Source organism: Dendrobium catenatum, unplaced genomic scaffold, assembly GCF_001605985.2.
Source record: "Dendrobium catenatum unplaced genomic scaffold, ASM160598v2 fragScaff_scaffold_193, whole genome shotgun sequence".
Lineage (NCBI taxonomy): Eukaryota > Viridiplantae > Streptophyta > Magnoliopsida > Asparagales > Orchidaceae > Dendrobium > Dendrobium catenatum.
Window position 1 is genome coordinate 62479 of NW_021318655.1, and position 25977 is coordinate 88455.

The window sequence follows — 25977 nt, forward strand, 5'->3', positions numbered from 1 at the left end:
CAAAGGGGCGAGAGACCTCGACTGGACTCCTTAGGGTTCAATGATGATAAAAGTAAACTTCTTACCCCTTTCTTTTTTCTTTTGTTTGTATCTAATTTGTTGATTATTATTTAGTCATTTTCCTAAAAATTTGTATTTATTTCCTTCATTTTTTATCTAAGGAGACATGTTGAGACTTGTGCTGCTACTGAGGGTACCACATCTTCTCCAGTTTGGGTACAATATGCAGTGTTTGATCTGCATCATACAAAGATAACTCAATATTCTCATATATATAGGCTCTCAGCACACTACACCTCCTTTGATGTTTATGGACATACTCTCTTCTTCAAGAAATCTTAGAGATAGTTCCTAAGGAGGGAATATGCCATATTTCATCGAATACAGCATAGTAGATTCCTCTACTGATTTTTGTTTTCTAATTTACCTTATGGATCTTTTTGGCCTGGTAAGTCATCTGAAAAAGGCATAACTTCCCAATAGAGGTTTTTAATATGACTTCTTATACACCGATAACTCTAGAGTAAGTCCCGATAGCCTTTGCATCCCTTCCAAAGGGTCTCCATGTTGACTTTGTGAGCTCTTCTTCAAGTATGTATTTGTCTTATTTTGATGTTATTTCATAAAAATTATTGCTCTATTCTTTCTCATATTTGTCATTTATGTATTCTCATGCAATTCATAAATAGGCAGGTTATATATTAGAGATCCACTCTCACATTCCATCAGCTCTTAACCCTTAGAATGATAACATGTACTATAGTTGTGTAGACTTCCTTCAGGATCTGATTTCCCATCTTGACCCTAGGTCCCCTAAGACTATGCACCATTTTACCACGATAGTTGACAACCCTATTGGCACATCTTGGGGTGAATAGTTTAGATTTATTATGTTACGATACTTTATGTCACGATGCAGGTTTCATATTAAATGGATGAGGTCCCTCTCCATCATACAGATTAGAGTTACACTACTAAAGTTATTATAGAGGGTCAGCAGGTGTCAGGTAGTAGCTGATGTCACCCACGACTAGTTTGACCATAACAGGCTCTTAGAAGGCATCACCAGGGCTCTTTTAGCAGGAGCTATGAGATAAAGGGGCTGTCAGATCTTTAGGAGTGGCATGATTGATGAGATTGCCTCATTAGAAGCAAGTTATAGCAGAACTAGATGCTAGACCAAGTTATTTTAGCTGCTGAGATTGCATTAACACAAGGTGAAGAGGAGCTCCAGACTTTTCAAGTATTGTACCATATTCTGATAGAGACTATTGCATAGCTAAGGAACATGCAAGATCGCCTCCTCTAATATGTTTTCCCTTCTTTCCTCTTCTTTTAAGTGATGTACTCGGTCATGTTCATTGATTATATTCTACACTAAGTATGTACCTTATAATATTATATATTATATTTATAGAGGATTTTTTTCTCTTGGTTTTATGTTTGTAATATTGGAAAATTTTTATAATATTTTAAATATTTATTTGAGGATCTTAGCACGTAACGTGATGTCGATAAAATTAAATATTTAAAATTCCCCCAATCTTTGGGGCAAGTTGTGAGTGTCATAGCTTTAGACACTCTTGGAATCAACAATTATACTCTATTCACAGTAGTAGCTTTAGTTTTACAATTTGGTTCCTTCTAGCCTCTATTTTATTGGATAGAAATTAGTGAAGGATTACCTAATTTACTTTATTGAGCTGTTATGAGATTTGCATACCTTCATCCCTTTGATTATTGCTTAGGCGGGTCTAATTATAGAGTAGGATTTGGTCACCTAAACCCTTTTAGGTTTATACTAGGCTTTTGGTGAGGGTTCATAAGTTTAAAGCTTTGTGTATAATTTACTTGTTAATGACAAAAATCCTCTTGGTTAAGCATTATGCTTAATATGAGCTTTGGGCAAATTTCTTCAATCCTTCGCTTTGTACTTTAACAGACTTATTGAAGAATTTAAAAATGTAGGTAATAGTTTGACCTTTAACCAGCTGAGAATACTTTAATCTGGGTCACTTGAAGTTATCAGATTATGTTAGCTAGGATTTAATAACTCTTACCATCCAACTGCTAAAAAGAGGATTCCTCTACTATAACTTTTCATACAGCTTTTTAAGTAGTCGAAGCTGCAAGCAACTCGACCACATCATGGCTTATTGAGTTTAACCTCATACGCCATTTCAGGCTTTATACTTGAGCTATGGGGAAATGCACTCCTCAAGCTAGATTTGTTAAACTTTTTTTATTTGAAGTGAACCTTCATAGTTTGAGATTGTAGAGCTTATTCTCATTCAATAGTTATTAAGCTTACACCCATTCAATAGTTATTTTAATAGGATTTAATAGCTCGTATCATCCAACTATAACTTTAACTCTTTGGCCAATTTGAAGAATCTCATGGACTATGACCACTTGAACTTTTTGAGACAAAAAAAACTTTATGCTTCTAACAGCCCCTACTGACATGTTGATGAAGTGGTGTTTCTCTTCTACAGCCTTTCTTAAGGCTTGTTGAGTAGATGAAGCTAGCAGTGATTTGGCCATTATTGGGATTGTTGAATCCAGCCTAATTCACCCATTTGAACCTTAAGCTTTAGGTTACAGAAGAATTTGTGTACCTGTAGCTTGACTTATTGGAGTGTGTTGTCACAAGAATCTTCTTTCTTAACCATCAAAGTCTCATTATGTTAGAGAAGGCAATGCCAAAAATGTTTTGGATAACCATCTACATACATTTGAAAGTGAAGTTGCTACATACCTTTTTTTGAAGGAATGCTCATGTATGATGATTTTAGATATTTATTTGGAGATCTCAGTGTAAAGTACGATGTCAACCCAAATAGCATATTTGATGATTTTAAATATTTATTTGGTGATTTTAGCATAAAGCATGATAATGACCCAAGTAAATATTAAAAATGCACATTGTCTTGTTTATAAGTGTAAATAATTTTATGTTTTATATTTTAATTTATCTAATAAAAATGTGTTATTTTTTGTGTTAGTGGAGAAAAATACATGAAATAGGACAAATTATCAAGTATGGTACAACACCATGACATTGGGAACAATACTGTCATGGCATTGGACACAATACAACCGTGGTGTCATCATTCACACCATTAGAGAACCCAAATATGGACATGGCAATGCCTAGTCTCTAGTTTATAATACCACAATATTGGAGGAGTCTTCCCCATAAAGATAAGCCTTTGTTTGATAGCACCATAGCATCGAAGTATTCAGCACAACAAAGTCCAATCTCTATCTATATCGATAAAGCCAATTTACAATGTTGTCAAGTCAAGGGGAATGAAACAATGATGCTACAGTAATCAACCATCAGCAGTGTTGCGATGCTAAGTTGTAATGGTTCAGGCCACGATCTACCAACAAAGACACTCATCAATTCATTAAATAATAGCACAAGGGTTTCGAGTGCCTCAACGCTTGAATCCATTTCTATGTTTTTTTATAGATAGTCTGTTTAAAATGTTAGTAGAGGAGTTCAATCACTTATTTAATTTTAGTCATTATAGTACTTCTCTAATTTTTTCTTTAGGATTATCAACTTAGGGAATTCTTAAAAGTATAAGATACATTCCATTAGTGTGCTTGGCTTGTATTTATTGAAGAAATTCTGTAAAGTTTAAGGAAGAGTGTAGATGAGATCATTGAACCTAATCAGTGATATCTTTTCTTCTGCATTTTGTTTCTTTTTAAGCAATTATAGAAAAAAAAATTGCTTCACTTATTCTTTATGTCTAGCTAAATTCTCTAATTTTGGATTGATGGTGTAAATTGAATGTGGAGTACAAATGAATTCTCTTCATCAATAATATCATAATGTTTTCAATATACTAGGTCATGATTTAATGCACATAGTAGTCATATTTGTAGTTAATATTAGGTGTAATATGGATTCTAGGAATAGGAAAATTTGCTCAACCAGGTATGTTGGATTGCTATGATTTAAGCATAGGCATAGTGCTTGTCATGTATCAAATTTATAGAGATGATTTTTCATGAGGTTTTAACTGTACATGTATTGCTAATTCCTCTAAGATTCTCATAGGGTGAAAGACTATGGGAGTTTAGAGTGGTATTGAGATTAAAATGTTTTATTTGTTCTTTATCTCTTCACATTTGACTAAGCAGTTGGAACTACAAATTTTGTGAATAGAATCAATATAAAAGAGAATCATTAGGAAACATATTATATTTACATTCTTCAATTAAAAATCAATTTATCCAAATATTATTTCATTTAATTATTTTTATTTTCAATTAAGTGATTGAATCTCTATCAAACTTTATTTTATTGAGAAGAATAACTATTATAGTTGAAGTAGACAATGCAAGTATTTATAAGTAAATCTTCTTCCTAATGAGATTAATACTCTACTTTATTAATAGATTACTTAATTTGGAACATATAGTTACATATATTAAATGGGGACTTAATTTTATTTCAAAAAAAACCTAAGTATTGTTTAGGCATTGATAGAGCATCAAATTATTTTAAGAATTTGTAGGTTTCTCCTCCACCTCCATCACTTGTAAGTGGATTTTCATAGGATGTTTAAAATACATTCTTGTTCTATAAGAGAATTTCAAAACATATAGTGTTCACGTTCTTGGGAGAACTTTATGTGTATTATTTCCTCAAATATTGACTATTGATCGAGGGCATGGGCCTTTCATCATATAGATTGATAATCTGATAAGCTCCCCCCTTTGTACACCTTTTTTATGATAAAATACCTTCCCTAATGGACACAAACTTAACATTAATTCTTTGGTGTAGGATGATTGGCCTTCTCAGCACCAGGACTAATTCCCCTTTTTTAAATGCTCGATGACATGCCATTTGGTCAAAAGATTGGGCCATCCTTGATCAATAAATCTCTAGATTATGCTGAGCCTATAGTCCAACTTCATCTAGTGCATCGAACTCTTCCATTCTCAGGCAGGCATCTTGCTCCAGTGTGAGATTATGCTAGATAGTTACTCAAAGTGATGTTTGCTGGATTTTCAGTGGTAAAACTACTTCAACATCACACACCTATGCATAAGGAGTAACTTTGGTTGGCATCTTATAATTTGTATGGTACATTAATCATGCATCTACCATTCTAGTGAGCCACTCTCTTTTATTTTTGGTGAGAATCTTATTCAATACTTTTACCACCATCTTGTTGAAGGCCTCCAATAGGCCACTTGCCCTTGAGTTGTGTATGGATGAATATCGCCAGTTAATTTTATGCCGATAAAAAAAATTAAAAATTTTTGTGGTCTTGAATGTCATGTCATTGTCCGAGATTATACATCATGGTACATAGAATTTGTAGACAATATTATGGGTAAAAAATATATCATAAGTTCAAAGGTGACTTTTTTGAATGGAGCCGCTTCTGCCAACTTAGAAAAGTATTTGATTTATGCCAATATAAAGCTTTGTCTAGCTTATAACTAAGGATCAATGATACTAATTATATATATATACAACATTTAAATTGCCAGGATGCCATTGCTGGGTGCATTATATTTGGCAAGTAAACACTCTTGCCACCTCTTAGAATGATTAATGTAATCTTTCATAAGTGCTAGATAGTAGTTAACCATTATATTGATCTTGACCTCCATTTTGAAACCTAATTAGTTTTTACTATAAAGTCCTTAATGAACTTCTGCTACCACCCTATAAGCTTCCTTGTCCCCTTGGAATATTTGCTACATTTAGTCATAAGCTTATGATTTAGCAATGTTTTTCTCTTGATTTATGTAGCGAGGGATTTGTTAGTTAGTAGTTTTCTTTCTCTAAAGTATTTGATGAATGGTTTTGTCCAATCTTCTTTTTCTTTGACATCTAAGCAATGCCACCATTATTTTGAGGTGATTTTAGCTTTACATATTCTTTTAACTATTTGATATTCACATGGTGGTTCTTTAATAATGATATTTTGGGGAGGTTGAGGATCAACCAAAGTTACATATTGGTGTCTTAGATATGGGAACCCATCTCCCTGTAGGATCTGTAAGATTGCTATCTCTAAGACTCGATGGGTGTGAACTCTAATCAACACATGCTCATCATTCATACTTGCTAATTCCATGTCCAATTTGGTTAGACAATTAGCTTTCTTTTTTGGACTTGAGAAAATTGAGGTAATTTGATAGTAGGAATTTGCTTCATAAGCTCAAAGACCCTTTGATGATTGTAGGACAAGTCAAGCTTAGTAATTTTATGGACACCGAGTGCATGATTTATAGCAAGCTAAAAATCACCAAAAACTTGGAGGTTATGAATTCCAACTTAAATAGCAATCTCCAGATCTGCTACTAAAGAATCATATTCGACCTTGTTTTTTCTTTGTGGTTTAGCTAGACCAAATGAAGTTCTCATTATGCCATCAAGTTGCCAAAGGTTCCTTGGAGATGGCATCTTTATGATTGCCTTAATTTTATTGTGGTCAATTTACCCTAAACCCTAAACCTTAAACCAAAAGTGCATTTGAGGGGATTCACATTCAGATCAAACTTTTGATCCTCTAAAATATCATTCTCAAGTGATTCACATGATATTTTTTATCCATACTTTTGACAACAAGATCATCCATATAACATTCAACATTATGATGGATAAGCTCATAAAATGTAAGTTTCATATCCCTTTGGTATATAGCTCCAATATTCTTAAAGTTAAAGGGAATGACTATGTAACTGAATATGCTAATGGGCATTCTAAATGATGCATTATTCTAATTCTCAAGTGCCATCTTGATTTAATTATATCTTGATGATTCATCCATAAAGAGAACATGTCATATTCAAAAGTATTGCCAACTATTCATTCAGACACCAGGAGCAGAAAGTAATCTTTAGATATAGCTTATTGAGGTCCCAAAATTTGATGCATATAAAGATCAAACCGTTCTTCTTATTTATGGGAGTAATATTGGCTATCAAACTAGCATATTTTTTTCTCATATGAAACCAAAATAAATAATCATTTTGGTTTCTACAATCACCTGCTCTTTACTCTATAATCTTATTCTCGTTGGAGTGTGTTTGATGAACACTACATCTGATTTAATAGCTAACTTGTGAACTATTATTTTTAGGTAATTAAGGTGACAAAAACAAACTCTTAACTATCAAGATATTATCTACTTTGGCCTAAGAGCCTCACGGTCTTGTCGTGCTGGTGTAACTTTCTTGTATGTCGCCCATCAAAAAATTGTTCCAAGATGAGCACGCCTAGCTACAGAGTTTCTTAAATGAAATTTCAACCATTACACTAAAAGGCACGTTGATGTTTTAAGAGTTTAGATGTTACAATAAGCTAGGCATATCAATATATATCAAGGAAAAATAATCCTTGAATTAGTAGAGGAGCTCCTCTTTTATCTCTTTTACTTAATATTTGGGTTAAAGAGCACTAAAAAAGGTTGGGCAAGCATCTTCATTAATCCCTAAGTTGACTTATTTTAGCTCATCAATAGTAGCTACCTTTCCACCTTCTTTAAGTTCTTATGGTGCAAGTTTAGCTTCTACGGGCTTATCATCTGAAAGATTAATTTTGTAGAGCTCTTCCTTAGTACTATCATCGGATTTGACTTTCCCACAAGTGATCCCACTGTAAATCTCTTTTATGCATACGTTTGTATAATAAATCTTGGTACTCTTCTTGTAACAATATCTCTTCTTCATAATGCATGAGGATTTCTCAGATACCATATACTCAAGAGGTGATAAGTTTGTCGTTCAGTAACACCGACATGAACTCTCTATTTTTGAATCATTCTTTGAATATTTTTGAAATAATACTTGTGCATCCTTAGAGGAATTATCTATACATAATCAATAAACTCGATAAGATAGTTAAAAATTTCTTCTTCATGGTCTCAAGACTTATATAGTAAACTCCATGTTATGGTCTTTTTCCTTAGAGGAAGTGTATGTAGTGTTTTAAGGTCTTCAACATTATAAACATCATGAGGGGTAATTTCTTTAAAGTGTGATGGAGGAAGAGGTTTGACGATGAAAACATTCTTTGAGATATATAAGCTACACATTCTTCTCAAGAAGAAACTTCGCACATTATTTTCAAAGGTAAACTAATAGTCATAATCAGAGTCTGAATATTCTGTCTTCTTCTTACTTTTAACAATAGACTAGCAAGTCTTCTTTGATTTGGTTGGGATGACATTATCTTCTGAAGTGTCATTCCCATGGTAAGGCATAACTCTTCATGGCTTATAATTTATGATTGCTTTTGAAAGATTTAGTGTTTCCTTCTTTCTTCCCACTTGCTTCTTATCACCTCCTTATTTAGGCCGCTTTACAGTCTTCAAATTTGATGCCCTGGCCTCAAGAAAACTTGATAATACTGGCTCTTTTGGGATGAAGTATTTTGTATCTTAATAGATCTTCACCTCATAGACCACAAAGGGCTAGATATCACCTAAGACCCTAAACTGCTCTCTATTCCATAAGTACTTCGTACTCTGGTATAGGGTTGATGGGTTAATGTCATATTCATACATCTAGGAGAGACCTATAAGTACCATGAATGAGTTTTTTTGCTTCAATCACAATAAATTTCACCTTTATATAAAGTTCTCTGAATGGAAGAGGGAATATAGATGACCCCATAATCTTATATCCTTTCTCATTAAAACCATACACCAACAACTTATCTTTCTGGAGGTGTTGCACATTGAGGCACAATAATCATAGCAGTTTTCAACTTATGAGATTCATGGAAGACCTAGTGTCACTCAGGATCAAACTGATTATGATTTCATCACTTTATATAGTAATATACACAAGCCGATAATTATCAACCATCCCAAGCATCAGATCATCTTCAGTAGAGGGGATGAATTGTTTGTTCCAAGCCTATAGGATCTTAGTCATGCGATGATCAACAAAATATGCTTCATATCTTCTTGAATTTTTGAGAGCTTGTATCAAAGTTTATAGCGGATCCTCAGATGTTAGAAGAGCATCATATATGCTGAGTTGCATTGGGATTTTTCTTAAGTTAAATAAGATATTATAATTTATCCCTGTATCTAGAGTGTCTCTCTTCTAAGGGACTTTGGGGATAATGTATTCATTGACACATATCTCTTTTCCATTATCTTTATTTGAGACCCCCCTTCTTTCGTGGAGATGGAAGTATCTTTCCGCTTGCCAACAACACTTGGGCTACATCATCATACTCAGGTTCACATGATAAAGCATTTTCTTCACAACTAGCCCTTATTTCCTCCAACAATTCATTTGTTGGTTCATAATCACCACTCAGCTTCATGAGCTCTATTTGAGATGCTTGTCGGGCTCTAATTTATCCTTATTTGGGAAGTATATATCTTCATCTGAATTAAAGTCCATCAATGACACCATCAGATAGGGCTCAAAAGTTATCTCCTTAGCATATTGTTATTTTGCCAGTGTATCGAATGTCATAGAGATAATCCGTCACTTCTCAAGTGGAAGTTAGTCTTCATATTCTTCTTAGGCTTCATTTATTTGAAGCTCCAACATAAAATTAGCAAGCTTAATAGTATGCCTCACAGTAATAAGTTGCCTCATAATCTAGTAATACTCATCTAAATTGTTAATAGCCCTTTGGTTTGTTGTCTTATTTTCCTTTGGCTTCTTTCATTTGGTATTTCTCTTGCAGGATTTTGCTTTCCTGGGCTTTGATGAGCTGGCCTAGCCAGGATAATGTTTGAAGGTAGATGTACTTATAACAAAAAAATATATTTAAATCCAGCACTAGTTAAAGTAGGAGACTTTCATTTGATACCAGGAACTCCTTCAAGGTGCTTTAGCATCCTCAGTAACTTTTTGGAGATCACGATTTCCCATTGTCCCTCTTGAATTGGTTCCTTCTTGGCTATTTTTTTTAGTTAGGGATATGGAAGTGGACATAACTACTTATGTTGGATGAACTAGCATATTATATGATAATATAAATTCTCCCCTCTTATATTTTATTTCTAGGAAATCCTTCAAGATGTAGTAATCTTTGTAGGATGGTTATTTACTCGATGATTCAGATAATAATTTGGGTTGCCAATGTGATTGGGCTCTTCGGGTCTCATGCATTCTGGTAGTTCCAAACATGCTTCGTGTGTCAATCTAAATAGCTTAGCGTCACTTTCCTTCTTGAATAAAGATTCTTTAATTTTCTTTTGTTTAAGGAATGGGACATTTGAACACCATATCCCATTATTTTTCTTTGGCATTCCCCCCCCCCGCCAACCACCCCAATAAAAATATGAGGCTTATCTTTTTCCCTAGGCACCAGCTTTAATTGAGGGTTAGGATTCACTCACTTCTTTCTCTTATCTTCTTGTATATAGGTTTTTTTCCCTTATCAACATTATATCCCACTTATTTTCCCTTATCTCCTTTGAAAGAGAATGAGGAGTTAGCTTTACTCTTTCTGGCATATAAGATTTTGACCTTCCTGGGTTTGCTAGAGTGGCTTTTTAATTTTGGCATATTCAACTTTTCAAACTTTGCCACTCTATCTAGTTGATCTTGAAATTTAGTGATATAAACCATGCATAAGGAACCTTACATATTTTTATTGATGTTTGATAGCCTTATTTTTGTATGAGGATATCAGGATTTATAAAGACTCTTGTGTGTTAATTAGATGGTTGGTATTTATTCAAGTGTCAATCATCAAGAACTCAATCTACGCTTTAAATATGAGACTGCACATATCTATATTCATCTAGTCTTAAGTCAAACTTCAATCAAGCCCAATCAACTTCAATCAAGCCCAATAAACTTCAATCATCCAATTCATATCAATCTAAAATCACTTGAAGCTGCAGCCTTACACTTTTGCCAAGTGGCTTAGTACACTACCTAGCTCAATACACTGCCACCTAGTGATCATCACTTGACTTCGTTTATCAAACTATTAATAATAACCAAACTGGTTTTCATTGATATGGATAATTTAAATCCAATCAATAAATTTCAAAATTGCATTCAAATCCAAAATTCTAAACCAGAATTTATGGTTAAGGGTTCATGTCTTATAAACCTTTTAAGGTGATTTTCAATCACAACAAAACCAAGTAAAATGACACATGATTTATGATCAATCAATTGGATATTGATTAGAAATTTCTCAAGGACCAACCCTTCAAATTTGAGGACAATCTGATACCACTAACTCTAAAAACTTTATTGAAATCCAAAGGCTGCAAAACATTCAAATAATTATAATCTATGCCACTAAATTTTCCACCATGTTGAATTTAACCTTGGGATCTTTAATCAAACTCATAACTCACTAGAAACTTCTTATATCAAATCATTTAAACATATCTCTTAGTTAGTTTCTCATGACTGGTTAACTTGATACATTCAACAGTTGACTTTGTAATCCAAGTTAATGTTTGCTATAATCAGACTCATTTGATTCAACCTATTTTGTGCATTCAAATTAATCCTCATCAAGCCTTCCATTTCATCTCATATCATGCTTTGAGTGCTTTTAAACTTATTATGAGTCTAAACATGGGGAGTTTGACCAAGTTCACTCAAAATATTTGGTCATAGTCCACCCTACATGCATTCATTCACTCTCATAATTGACTTAACACTCTTTCTCCCTTCCACTCTAGCTCAAGGACAAGTCCACCTCACTAGTCAACTTGACTAGTTAATTGGTCAAATAGTCAACTAAGAACTTATATAAGGTAAAAATGGCCAAGACACCTAAGAAAACGTTTTCCCCATAAAAAACCTACTTTAACCTACTTAAAAGCAACTCATTTCCTCTCCTAAGAGGGCTTAACCTAGCCTCTTAAACAAAGCCTTGCTTTTCTTTACCCAAATGTTGGAAAATACATGTGATTATCCTTCCCATAAACCAAGGGAAGTCACACTCACCTCCTACCATTTTCTCTAGCATTTAATAACCATGGGACACTTAGCATGCATCTAAGCTCTTCCCAAACAAATCTCAACCATTCAATCCAAAAGGTGAGTGTTAAGTGAGCGAAAACATAACCTAAGGCATCGTTTAATCATTTTAGTTTATCTAGTATCCTCCAGCTCTCTAACCTATTTCCCTAGCTCCTCCAACCATTTCCCTAGCTTTTCTATGCTTTTTCCACCAAATCTAAGCCTCCAAATACCATTTTGGTAAAGAGAGACGTTTCTAGTAAGAAAAATTGAAGTTTATAACTAATCTTTCAATCCCACTATCATCTGCTTATGGAGTCTTTTATAAAGTAACAGAGGACATCACTGGGATAAAAAAGAGACAAAGATCATCAAAATCCATCAATTGGTTGGTGCAATATCTCACTTTTAATTTATAAATAAATTTGAAACCGCTCAAATCCTATAATGCTTGGTGCCTCTAAACTCCAGGCATTAGAGAAGATTAGGTTATCATGATCTTGTGATTCAAAACTTGTAGAATATGGTTGAGTATTTTGAAACTTATGCATGTTCAAATTTTTAATTCATTTTGAACTAAATTGCTCGATTTAATTAGAGACATCCTATCATGTTAAATGCGTGATCAAAAGGCCCAATAATTTCCATGTCACCTACATCAAAACCATGGATGCCCATGAAATTCAAATGCATGTCGTGCATTTCAAATTAGTGTTAACATGGCCGCATCAAAGGAATCCATGTCACTTGCTTCTATTTGATGACACATAATTGTATGGACTCATATCAAAACTATGGAGATGGAGCACCACATCTGCAATCATTGCTAATGATTGTACCACCAGTAAAATTGATTGAAAATATATTTAAAAAAGTAATTTTTGAAAGTGCTTTGATGGCACTAGAAAGTTTGTTAAGGATGTTAAGCTCTTATGAACTAGGGGTGGGGGGGAGGGTGAATTGGATATTAAAACTTCTTTAACTAAAAATAAAAACACCACTGTGAAACCAAGATTCAACACAGAAATAAAAGTGCGGAAATTAAATGCGTAAGCAATGAAAAGAAAGAATACACAAGATTTATAGTGGTTCGGTCAAACCTTGACCTACATTCACTCCTCAGAGGCACCCTCTGAGTATTTCACTAGCCAGAGTGTCTCTCCTTTAGCCTCCACAGCAAGGCAAAGATGCCCTTACAAAATCACTTCCACCTTCCCTGATACGGTGGAGTAGCCACGCCCTTTGACACCAAAGAGATCTTCTTCTTCCCAAAATTTCCCTCAAGTCAAGCCTTTAATCTGATGGTACGAAGGTACAAGCTTGCCAGAACAACTATGTGGAACCACCTCTACACTCCATTGAAACCCCCTCAAATGATCTTCTCCCTCTCTCAAACTCCACCATATCCTCTCTCCCTTTAAAGCTCTCTCTTCAAGTTTCCTTTAGATGAACGAAGCTTCAATGGCTGCCAAAGACCCTTACAAAGTCTCTTGTCAAAGCTTAAATAGGAGAGCTCCAAACGAGCTATTAATTGCAATAATCTGAGAGTATCATCCAGGATAATATAAATATCATTTTGTACGATCAGTACAAATTAAGCTCAATCAGCTAGGACAATTTGGGATGATCAGAAGGTTTTTGTTCATATCATCTAGGCCGATAGTATATCATCCTGTATGATTAGTTCAAATTAGTACATATAAACCAGAACATTGCCCTGAATAGAAGCTGTCCGATATGTAATCGTCTAGGAATAACTAAGGTTTTTTGAACTAATCATCTCAACCGATCCTACGATCATCCAGTATGATGTGATCGTATCAATTAAGTATTAATTACTTTCCTTAATTTTTAAAAAATAAATAATACCTAAATAGATCTGACGACTGATTCTTTCTAAATTGAGCCTATTGTCCCGACGATATAAAGATCGTGTAGGAAGATGTGCTTAAAGATGGCTTCCTTAACGAGGATGCCCAAATAAGGGTTTTTGTTTTAATGTAATCGTCCAGGTCGATTAATGGATCGTACCGGATGATGTAACCAAAAATAAAGAACTCTAAAGTAGAAATAAGTGAGCAAGGTTACAAGAAAGCATATACCCTTACAGAAAAAAATACAATAATGAAAATTACAAATTGAACATGTTCTGCCAAAACTTGAGCCTTGTAAGGTGCACTGCAATCTTGAAATGTTAGTAAACACAGAAAGAAAAATATATTGCAAATACAGGTAGATAAAAGAAAGTGAGCCATAACATTTGTTATCATCAAAAACATAAACTCATAAGCTCGAATTGCAATAATTTTAAAACCCAAAACTTTAAAAATTCATAGAAAATTCTATTTTTCACAAAATATAGTGATTTGGGTGTCATTGGAGAGGGCCTTAGCTCTAGTATTTATTGAAATTAAATTTAATTTTTTTTTGGCAAGTGAATTATAAGATATTTATATCTATTTAAATCATTTTTTGATAATTTTCTTACAATCGAGTGGAGAAACTAGATCCAATTTTTTGTAAAATTACTTTAGCATCTTTGGCATCACCTCCAATTTTTTTTAGGTCCAGATGCTCTCTGGAATGATGTGGTGTGTATTTATAATGCAATGATTTTATTTTGGAACCAAAATATTTAAAACTGATAACTCTCAAAATTTATAGGAATAGGTTGTATTTTATTGTGGTGTGCTTACATATGTGTGATTGTTAGTTGAACAAAATTTTACACGTTTGGAACACTAGAGACCCCTACAAAAAAATAACTAAGGTCAATGTCTAGTTGTATTAAAAAAATTTTAGATAAAATTCCACACACCCAATAGTGATGAAACTTTGGAATAATAAACTCAATGACATTACACACCTTAGGTTCAAATTGCACTAAAATTGGAGCTCATTAAGTCAGTAAATTAATCAAGTTAAAATTTAGTTTTTTTGAGAGACATGAAACTACAAAATATTTCAATTAATTTAATTTAAATTAAAAAAATAAAAATGATATTTAAATTTATTTAGAATTTCAGCCTATACAAAGGAAAATTAAAATACCCATCACTAGACTTAAATTTTGAGCTTAATTTAATTTTTGAAGAAAATCAATAATTAATTACTTTATTAAATAAAATTTTAAAATCATCCCTAACCTTTATGAGTGATTTAAAGGAGATTGAAGTGAGTGTGATTCAAAATCCTTAAAACCTTTTTAATTAAATACCAAAACTATAAAAATTCATAAGTAACTCCAAAAAAATTCAAGTTGAGCAAACTCAAAGGCATTGGATTCCTTTAAGGGTCTAATATTTATTAAAATATTAAACTTCTAGAAAATAGTAAAAATAAAAGGACAACTCCTTGGCCAACTCTAGTTCAAAAATACTTCAAAACTTTCAAAAATCATAACTTAATCTATAAAAATCTAAATCCAGCAAACTTCATCTTAGGGTTTAATATTTTTGAAAAAAATTAAAAATTTATAAATTAATTTAAATTAAAATGCAAAATTAGAACCCTTTATTTAATAAGTAAAATAAATCATAAAATTTCAAAAATTAAATAAATAATTAAAAATCTATCAAACATTTATCTAATCAATAAAATTAAATAATTAACCCCATATTATACAACAAACACTCCTTTTATGAAGTTTTTAAGATGTACTTTTTTGAGCTGCAAATTTATGTATCCTGATGAGGCCTGGTTCCTCAACCCATTGTGATAATGCCACGACCAAATTAATGAAGCACAAATATGGTTTTTTAGGACTATTACTTTTAGTTTTAGGTTAGGTCAATGTTCTTTCTTTTCCTATTATTTGTGTGCTGATATCTTCCATAAATTTTATTACATGCTTCTTGTAATGAATTGATTGACGTGATATTTATTAATGTGATATTTTTATCATACTATTTAAGAATTGATACAATAGGTGTTAGGTTACTCCTTAGTTAGGAATGACCAGGATGCTTAAAGAATTTTTCGCAGTTGGTCATGCCTGTGCTGGGCTATAAATTAAGGGGGTTAAATTAATATTTAATTAATGAATTTTCTCCGAGAGCTAAAAAAAAGTTAAGAATCCTTTAAAATTAAAAGAGCATGGCCAAGTGTGATTATGCTATAATTTGAGCTATTTTTTGCATATGATCTTGGGATGATGTTGATAATTTTAATTATAAATGCTGAGGATAAATATGCAGGTTATTAAAAGACTTTTAAATTTTTAATATATATTTTGAATTTTAAGTGTTAAGAAAGTAAACTTTTAGATGGGATATTACTCATCCAATTGAAATTCCAAAGAGAAGGAAAACATCACTTAAGGGAGAGTTCCTTTCATTTGGGGATTCAAATTAGGATGATTTCATAATCTAAGGAGGAAAGAAACACCCCTTTGGGGAGGAGTTCCTTTCATTTGAATACTTGGACAAGACGAACACAAGGAGCTCGCAGAAGAGATGAATATGAGGAAATGAGGACTTTAGAAGAAAAATATCCCTTTTTAAAAGTTCTTACATCCCCTTAAAGATTAGAATCTGGGATATTATTAGTGGCACCTGGCCACTTTTAATTTATACAGACCTTAAATTATAATTAAGTGGCATTTGTCATATGAACTTTTACACTTGTTTGATTTATCTTAGGTATATAATTAGATTGATGTGTTTAATTCTACACAGTAGGAGTTTCATAATCTTTTTATATTTCTTACTCTTGTATGAATATTTAGTTTTCTCCTGAATGAATTTAGGCTCTTTAAGGATTAAATTTTTTACTTGTAATTTAAATAAAAATTTTAAACCATCATAGAAACATAAAAGATTTTAAGTAGTATGCTTGGGTTCATTGAGGGTCTCATACACACATATTTAATTTTCTCTTTATTTTTAGGCACCTTCCTGCCTAAGGGTTGTATCAAGCCACATGGCCTATTAAGGTGCAGTTCGGTCTAAGGGATGTTGTGTAAATTTTAGGAAATAAATTATTTTCTAAGCTAAACTTTTAAATTTCTTCAAATCATTTATACATACAAGGTCAATCAACATGCATTGCATTAAAAACTAATTAAAAATTTGAAACTTTAATTACATGTAAAGTATAATTATACCCATATAAGTGAAAGGGCCAATTAGGATACTCTCTAGACGTTATCCTGATTTCCTCAAAACTTAAACAATAGCCAACCCATATTTTATATGAGACCAAACTTATGGTTTTGAAGAACTAGGTGGTTAGTTGGCTCCCCAATCCTGGTTGGAATAATTGTAGATTTACATGTAATTTGCTAAGTTTAGGCCACTATGGTTTAGTGCCCAAAATAGATTTAGGATTTAGGGCCGATCCAGAATGATAAGATCCCAATTTTGTGAATATAATCCAAACATTATAATAAAATGACAACTTTAAATAAAATTCATCACTAAACTAAATTATAAAGCCAAACACATATGATAAATTGAGGCATTTTTTATTTATTTTAAAATCCTAAAATGCCTCTTATTCCTTATCATTTGGCCTTTTAAATAATTATAAACTTACTCACGTCCCTATTGAAATTCTAGCCTCACTCATTTGATATGACTCCTTCAAAATTTTAAATGAAATTTATACCATTATTTTAAACGAGAATATTCATAAGAAACCCAAGTAATTAAATCTTTTTGGGAGAAAAGAAATCCAACAATGATCGTTATAAACATATACAAGTAATTAATAAGAAATGGTACTTTCTTCCCTTTGGAAGATATATCATTTATTGTTATGACCTCAGATAAGAAATTAATCATAACACTTTAAGATTATCATAGCTAAATAATTAATTGAATATTATTTTGACCCTTTGTGGTCATATGTTGTTGTTTTTTAATTTGGCTATGAAATTAATGTTGAAATTTACTATTCTGAATATGAACCAACCAAGAAATGTTTTCTCTGCCTTTTGGGGTAGTATATTATTTTTAATGGAATGTTCAATTTTAGATTTAAAATTTAATTTCAAATTTTATAAAAGAAATTAAATTTTTAATTACCTTGCATTGTTTCAAAGCAAAACAAGAGAAAATAAAAGTGTCGACTCCGCTGGGAAAAATATATCTCTCTATTCTTAATAACAGTAGAAATTTTAATGCATCTATAGTTTTGACTACCTTCCTTCCATTGTTTGTCTATCCATTTCTTCCTTGGGGACCAAGATCAAAAATAAAAATTACAAAGAGAGGTGAGTGAGGAATCCTCTATGAAAATCTAGGCATTTACATTTCAGCCTTATCAAATTTGTGGAATGTAAGAGTCAATCCAAATTCTTAAAATTTTCATGTCAATTTTGTGAACCCTCATGTGTGTGAAAATCAAAATGTTCAGTTTCAAAATTTAATGAAATTCTTTAAGTTCAAAATTTAAAAATTCCTTAAAAAATGATTAGATCAATCTCTAGCACCATACCATCATATGTTGGGTTATATCTTCTATAACTCCAAAAATTTAATAAGAGACAAAATCATCCATGAATGGTCTCACTAAAATAAATTCATAGCTAAAAGATTATGTGATAGTTTTTAGGACTTTTAGTATAGAAAATAGATAAAAAAATTGTCTAAAAATTGAATAATTCAATTGAATCAGCAACTCTTAGCTTGTGTGATTTTTTTCCAAACATAGGAAAATACTTTCTCATATAAGGAATAATAAACCACAAAAACAAAACCCAATAGATAACAGTAAAATTAATACAATGAGTAAGAAAATTAAAGGTAAATAAATAATTATTTTTACAACAATTATAATTATAAGATTAATATCTATTAGAACATGAAAATGATCTCCTTATTTCTATCTAATTGTAATTTGATTTATCAAAATGAGCAAGATTTTCTTTTGGATCACCAGTGTTAAGTTTTTTTTATTAGGAATTAATGTTGTAATCCAAACAATTAAAATTTTCATCTTTAAAATCAACATTTTAGATTACTCAATAATAACTTAGTCAATTTAAGAGGGAAGAGAAAAACAATGCAATTACCAAACCTTTACTTATTTTTATTTTTTAAATAAAACATGGACTCAAATAAAAAGTAAATACATCAATAACAAATTTAAAACATCTGTAAAAGAAACATGATAAGAACTACAGTCAATCTAGGAACATCACAAGAACTACAATCAACCTAAAAATATCACAAAAACTAGAATCAAACTAAAACATAAAAAAATAAATACAACCAAACTAATAGCCCGGTGGATCTTGATATAGCGGTGGTTGTGGAGGATAGAACTGAAAGTAGCTGTTGATTGTAGCTAAGTAAGTATTAATTGTATCAATTATCCTCTCACCTAGCTCATGTCTTCAATATACTTAAAATTCTGCTGCTCCAAGCGAGTCTCAATATGATCAAAGTGAGACTCAAGATGATCAAATCTCTATATCATTTCTTGATAGAAAAGTTTGTCAAGTCCAGGAAAAGGAGTAGGTGCTGGTGATAGAGTATGTACTCTTCCTTCATCAAATTCATCTTCCTCATCCACTTGATTTTGATGGGAAAGAATATAAATTTAAGCATATGTAAAACAAATAAGAAGATTATCTAGGGGATCTGGGTAAATAAGATTATATTGCTTCTCCAAAATGCATGCAATCAGGTGTCCTAAAGCCATATTCTTCTTCCTTCTAGTGGCAAGAAGTCTAATGTCAGTAAGATTATTAATGTAGTCCAAATCAACTGGGTTTCATCAATAGGAGTGTTTGACATTATAAAATATGTAATAATTGAAAGTACATGAGTGATATTTATTTGAACAATAGCTTTAGTAGTAATAGAGATTCTTAAGATAAGTTGGATGATCCTGGCATTTTGATTCATAGTGTGAACAATGGGTAAATATTTGATTGGAGATATACCCCTAAGAGTTCCATTAACTTCAAACCAATCAAAATCACTTATATAAATCATTAAGTATGCCCTAACCCCTTTAGTTCTAACATGTATAAATATTCCAAATTCTTCCTTAGTGGTTTCAACTCTTTGATGTAAAACATAAGAGGCATAATTGCATGATTTTCTCTCATTCTCAAATTTGCAAGAAAATAGTAGGTGTTATAGTGAAAAGAAGGAAAATAGAGTAGAGTCAAAAAGGGGCATGATTGGGAAGTTTATGTCTTCTTGAATAAGAAGATGATAAGGAGATATTTTAGCTAAAGTAAACCTATCAAAGGCTTGTTCGTTTTCTCTCAAAAGAAAATTCTCATCTTGTTCGATACGAGATGAACTCCCTTTATTCTTACAAACTCGCTTGCTCCTGCTTCCCTTTTGAGAAGAAATAAATTCGAGGATTGAAAATGGAAAAGATTATGAAGAAATTCAAAGAAAGGTTTCCAATTTACACATGGATGATTTTGTACAATATGAAATTGGATTCATATGTATGATTATGAAATTTGTACAGTATGAACTTGAATTCATATAAATGAACATAAACTTTCAAGAATAGTAAATGCAATGAAATGACTTTTTGTAAAGTTTCCTTTTGGAGGAGTCATTTAGTATGACCTTTGGCCAACTTAATCGTACATACAAATATGAGTTCATCAAATACAATAGGTTAATAATGATTATACTTGTTGGTTAAATTGATTCCAATGTAGATAAATAATTGGATCGTATAGACGAACATCTATTCGTATAGACGATGTATAAAAAATAACTATCCTAGAAATGACTACCATGATCGTACAAATGAATATTTGACCATTCGTACAGACAATGAGGTGTTCGTACTGTATGATCATCATAAAAAATAAAAACATTTGTCTGTCCAACTTAGAAAAGAATTCATGTAAGAACGGAAGAATTCGTACAATATGAAAGTGGATCGTACGGTATGAATGGAAAATGAAATTTTAGATTTTCACTTGATGATAAAGAGACTTTTCCAGTATAATTTAAACAAGATTCACAAAACACAAAATTAAAAATTATTATAATAAATATCACAGAATAGAGAATAGTCAAATAAAAACAATCCATAAATAAAGAATAAAAATACAAACATATATGTAATCATAAACATAAAAGAAATACACCACAAATGTAGTTTGTAGAATTACAATTTTCAAGCATTAATATCAATAACACCCAGTCTGATTCTTAAGGTGCTAAAAGTTTTAAAAACCAGTGGTATTGTGAAAATGCCTGTAAGTTGATTTTTCCGTTGCTATATGATGTAGCTCTATTTCTCCTTTAGTGACGTGGTCTCTAATGAAGTGATGCCTTATGTCTATATGCTTAGTCCTTGAGTATTTAATTGGATACTTCAAAATGCAAATGTCACTTATATTATCATATAAAATTAGAATAGTACTAATTAAAAAGCCTAAATTTATAAGTTATTATTTTAACTATAGAACATGTGCCACGCAACTTCCTAAGGCTATATATTTTGCTTCAATAGTAGAAAGAGCTACTAAATTTTATTTTCTACTAGACCAGGAAATTAAAAAAATTTTAATGAATTGACAAGTTTTAGAAGTACTCTTTTTATCAACCCTAGACCCTACAAAATCTGAATCAAAATATCTAATAATTTCAAAAGAGGTGATATGCCTAGTATTCCAAATCCATAAATTTTGCGTTCTTAGAAGATATCATAGAATTCTTTAAACAGTAGTCAAATGTGAATCTTTTGGATCAGCTTGAAATCTATCACAAAGATAAACATTAAACATGATTTTAAGTCTTCTAGTAGTTAAATAAAATAATGATTCAATCATCCCTCTAAATTTCTTTTGATCAATATATTTTCCTTTAGAATCTGAATGAAATTTACCTGAGGAACTCATGGGAGTACTTATTAGTTTAGCTTTGTCTATTTCATACTTCTTAGGGATATCCTTAATATATTTGGATTGATTAAGAAAGGTGCCATCCACTTTTTATTTTATGCTAAAACCAAGAAAGTAACTCAAGTCTCCCATCAAACTCATTTCAAAATCCTTATTCATTTATTTGAAAAAGTTATCACAAAGATTTTTATTAGTGGATTCAAATAAGATATCATAAAAATAAATTTAAACACAGAGAATGTTATTTCCTACACTTTTTGTGAAGAGAGTGGTGTCCACACTACATTTTACAAAATATCTTTCCAGTAGGAAAATGCTCAGTTTTTCATACCATGCCCTAGGTGCCAGTTTTAAACCATATAATGCCTTTTTCAAACACATGATTTGAAAATTATGAGTTTTCAAAACCTAGAAGTTACTCAACATAAAAATCTTTTATAATCAAGCCATTAAGAAATGCGCTTTTAACATCCATTTGCAATAATTTAAACCCTTTAAATCAAAAAGTTATAAGCACACTTATTGCTCAAAGGCTGGCTATAGGGGCAAAAGTCTCCTCAAAATTAATTTCCTTCTATTTGATTATACCCCTTGGCCACCAATCTTTCCTTATTTCTAACCACTATATATAAATCATTCATCTTATTTTTGAATACCCACATAGTTCCATTAAAACTTTGTTTTTTAGGTCTTTATACACACTCTCAAACATCATTTCTAACAAAGGGATTAAACTCTTCTTGCATAGCTAGTATCCAAAATTTATCAAAAAGTGCTTGATTTAAATACATGGGTTCAATCATTGAAATAAATGTTGAATGGTTCACTTCTTTGCTAAGTCTATGCATAGTCCTAACACCTTCACTCGGGTATCCTAAAATTAGTTCTTTAAGATGACTTTTTGGATATTTCAATTCTCTAGGAAATTAATTTTTTGTTCCAACCTTTTCTTCAGAAGCTTTCAATCTTTCTTGAAGATATGAATTTGTATTTTTTTTAAATAAAAATTTTAACCTTCAATTCATATTCTCTTTGATCTCATTCAACCATAAACACCTTAAAATAATTTTCAAGTTCATTATTAGATGTTTTCAATAAATCATGCTCTTTATTCAAATTATCGAATTCATATAGCAAAGCAATGTGATTGCTATCTATGTTTGCATGATCATTCCTCAGATTTTCATTTTATTTTTATAGATTTAGATACTCGATATTAAATTTAGCATGCAATTTTTTGAGTTTCCTATATGCATTATGAATTTTCTCAAAAACTTTAAATAATTCATCATAAGATAGGTCACATATCTCCTCTTGATTTGAAAGATCAAGTTTAGTCGTCATTAAGCACAAACTTGTAACCTCCTCTTCATCTTTTATATATGAAGAATATGAAGCTGAGTTAGCCCAAAAAGCTCTTTGCATTTTTTTCTTGCCCTTCATAATGTTCATTTTCCCCTCAGCTTTATCCTTGTCAGGATTAGCTTTGAGATTTGGGCAATCGGTCTTTATGTATTTAGGCGTCCTGCATTCATATCAAATGATCTCAATATAAACTTAAGCATTCTTATCAAACTTTGCTTTGTTCCAATGCTAATATCTTTATTTCTTTCACTTAAGAAAACTAATTTCCTAGTCATAAGTATAATATCTTATTCAACCTCAAGCATTGATTGATCACTCTCTAAATCATCAATGTTTAAAGATATATTCTTTTCTTTTTTGCTTATGACTTGCCTCGATCTATCTTTGATTCACCCCTAGCTTGTAAGCAATCAGTGGTATAAATAGATTATCAATTGAATATGCATTCAAATCTTTAGACTCAGTTATGGCATTTATCTTTAAAATCATAAGCAATAAGTAAATAACATAAGATTTTATTAACTTTATCGAATTTGTAAGCTCTTTACCTAAAGAATGTAATGAGAAAATAACCTGAGTAAACCTTGCGTACATATATATATTGATTCATTTCATTTCATGCAAAATAATTCATAATCATAAAATAAAATTTTCAGCCTAGATTGCTTTACCTCATTTGTCCCTTCATATTATGCAAAGTTTATCCCAGGTTTCTTTTACATTTTTTCAGGTAGAAACACACATATAATCCTCATAATTAAAAGCATAGAAATTTTTTTTAAACAATTGGTGTTTAACTGTGCTAATTCATTTTCTTCTAATGTCAAACTAGTGGATGTTGTTTCAATCTTAATGTCATCTACAAGTTTAATAGGTCTTGTGTAACCTTCCTGTACTAATACCCACATGCGATTGTTAAGTGATTGCAGAAAAGTAGACATGCGAGTTTTCTAAAAATCAAAAGGAATATTATCAAATAAAGGTTGTCTAGTGATTCAATATCCTTTAGAAGTATTCTTGTTTCCAAAATTAGCCATGATTTTTTTCAAAAAGTAATCTAAACTATAACTTTTGAAATCGGCATTGATATCACTTGAAAGTTTGTGTAGGTTGTTATAACTAAGAACTATCTAAAGGCTTACCAAAATGGGGGGTTGAATTGGTTATTTAAAACATTTCATGGATTTTGGAGAACCTTTTTGAATATTATGAAAAATAAAATCACAAAGCCTGAAATATGCAGTTTCTTATAGAAATAATATTCATAGATAAATTTTCAACCATAAAATTAAAAGCAATAAAATAAAAATTACTGGAAAAATTAAGTTAATAGAAGAACACCAAATTTTATATTGGTTCTATCTAACTAGACCTGCATCCACTCCCCTAAGACTCCTTCACCAAGTGTTGCTCTAAAACAAGTGACACTCTTTTTGCCCCCACAGTAAGTTAGAGAAGCCTTTACAAACTCTCTTCCACCAACATGGTGCAGCAGAGAACAATTACCTTTTATACTCTCCAAGTGATTGTAGGATACCTTCTCATCCTTTTTCACCCTCTTGGTTAAGGCAGAATACCTCAACATCCTTTTCACCCTCCTGGTGAAGCCAGAGTACCTTATCATCCTTTTTACCCTCCTAGTGAAGGCAGAGTACCTTAATCCAATATTGATAACCTTCTCTCTGAGCCTCCAAAGAAGATGGACAAAAACTTGAATAAAAAAAGAGATCCTCACTTTGGGTTACCTTCTGAATCCCTCACAATTTTCATTCACTAGATCTCTCACTCATTACTCTTAAAAATATCTCCCAAACTCACTCTCTATTATCTCACAAAAAATAAATTTGTAGTAAAAACATTATGAGATAGTTTTTAAGACTCTTTATATACAAAGCACATTAAAAATAGTCCCAAAACTGTATAATTCAATTGAAAAAACTATTAGTCAAAAAAATTAGAGCTTCGATTGATGTGAACTAGGATGAACTTGGTTTCATACACTATTAGTCACTTGTACGAATTCAAATCGTATTGCATGAATAGTATAAAAACAAATGTATTCATATGGTATGATCTTATACAAACCTAATTAGGTACACTATCAGTCGTCTATACGGCCTTACATCGTAATATATGAATAGTTCAAAATTGAAAGAGTTTGTATTGTACGATCCAATACAAAAGGAATTTCAAACTCTATCAGTTGTCTATACTATTGGACATTGTGTAGTATGAACACTTAATAAATGAACGAGTTCATATGGTATGATTTAGTATGAAAGGAATTTTATACTATGTTAGTTGTCTAAATGATTGGATATCTTATAATATGAATAATTAAAAAATGTATGAGTTTGTATGGTATGAATCGGTACAAAAGGAATTTCATACTATGTTAGTCATCTATACAACTAAACATCATATAGTGTGAACATTTTAGAAAAAAAAAGTGCTTGGGGAACTAGATTTTGGAGAAAAAATATGTCAAATCATACAGTACAAATAGAGATCATAATGTATGATCAGTTTAAAAAACATTTATCACTCTCCCCCTATAGTCTTACAGGGTAGCATGCACTCCACCATGCTCGATGGACTATAATGTTAAGAGGATTCTTAAGGAGAAGCAAATCTAGAGAAGTAGGATTTTAAGAAATAACATCCACATTTGTGTTGTTCAAGTATGTAAGACTATAAAGCAATACATGAAACTCCCGAAGGGGGTGATTTCACACATATTTCATAAAGAGATCCTAAAAGAAGCGAATACTCTAGTGAAAGATTTAACACCACATCTTGTGAGAAAAAAATAAGAAGTTTGTAAGGTAGCGAAC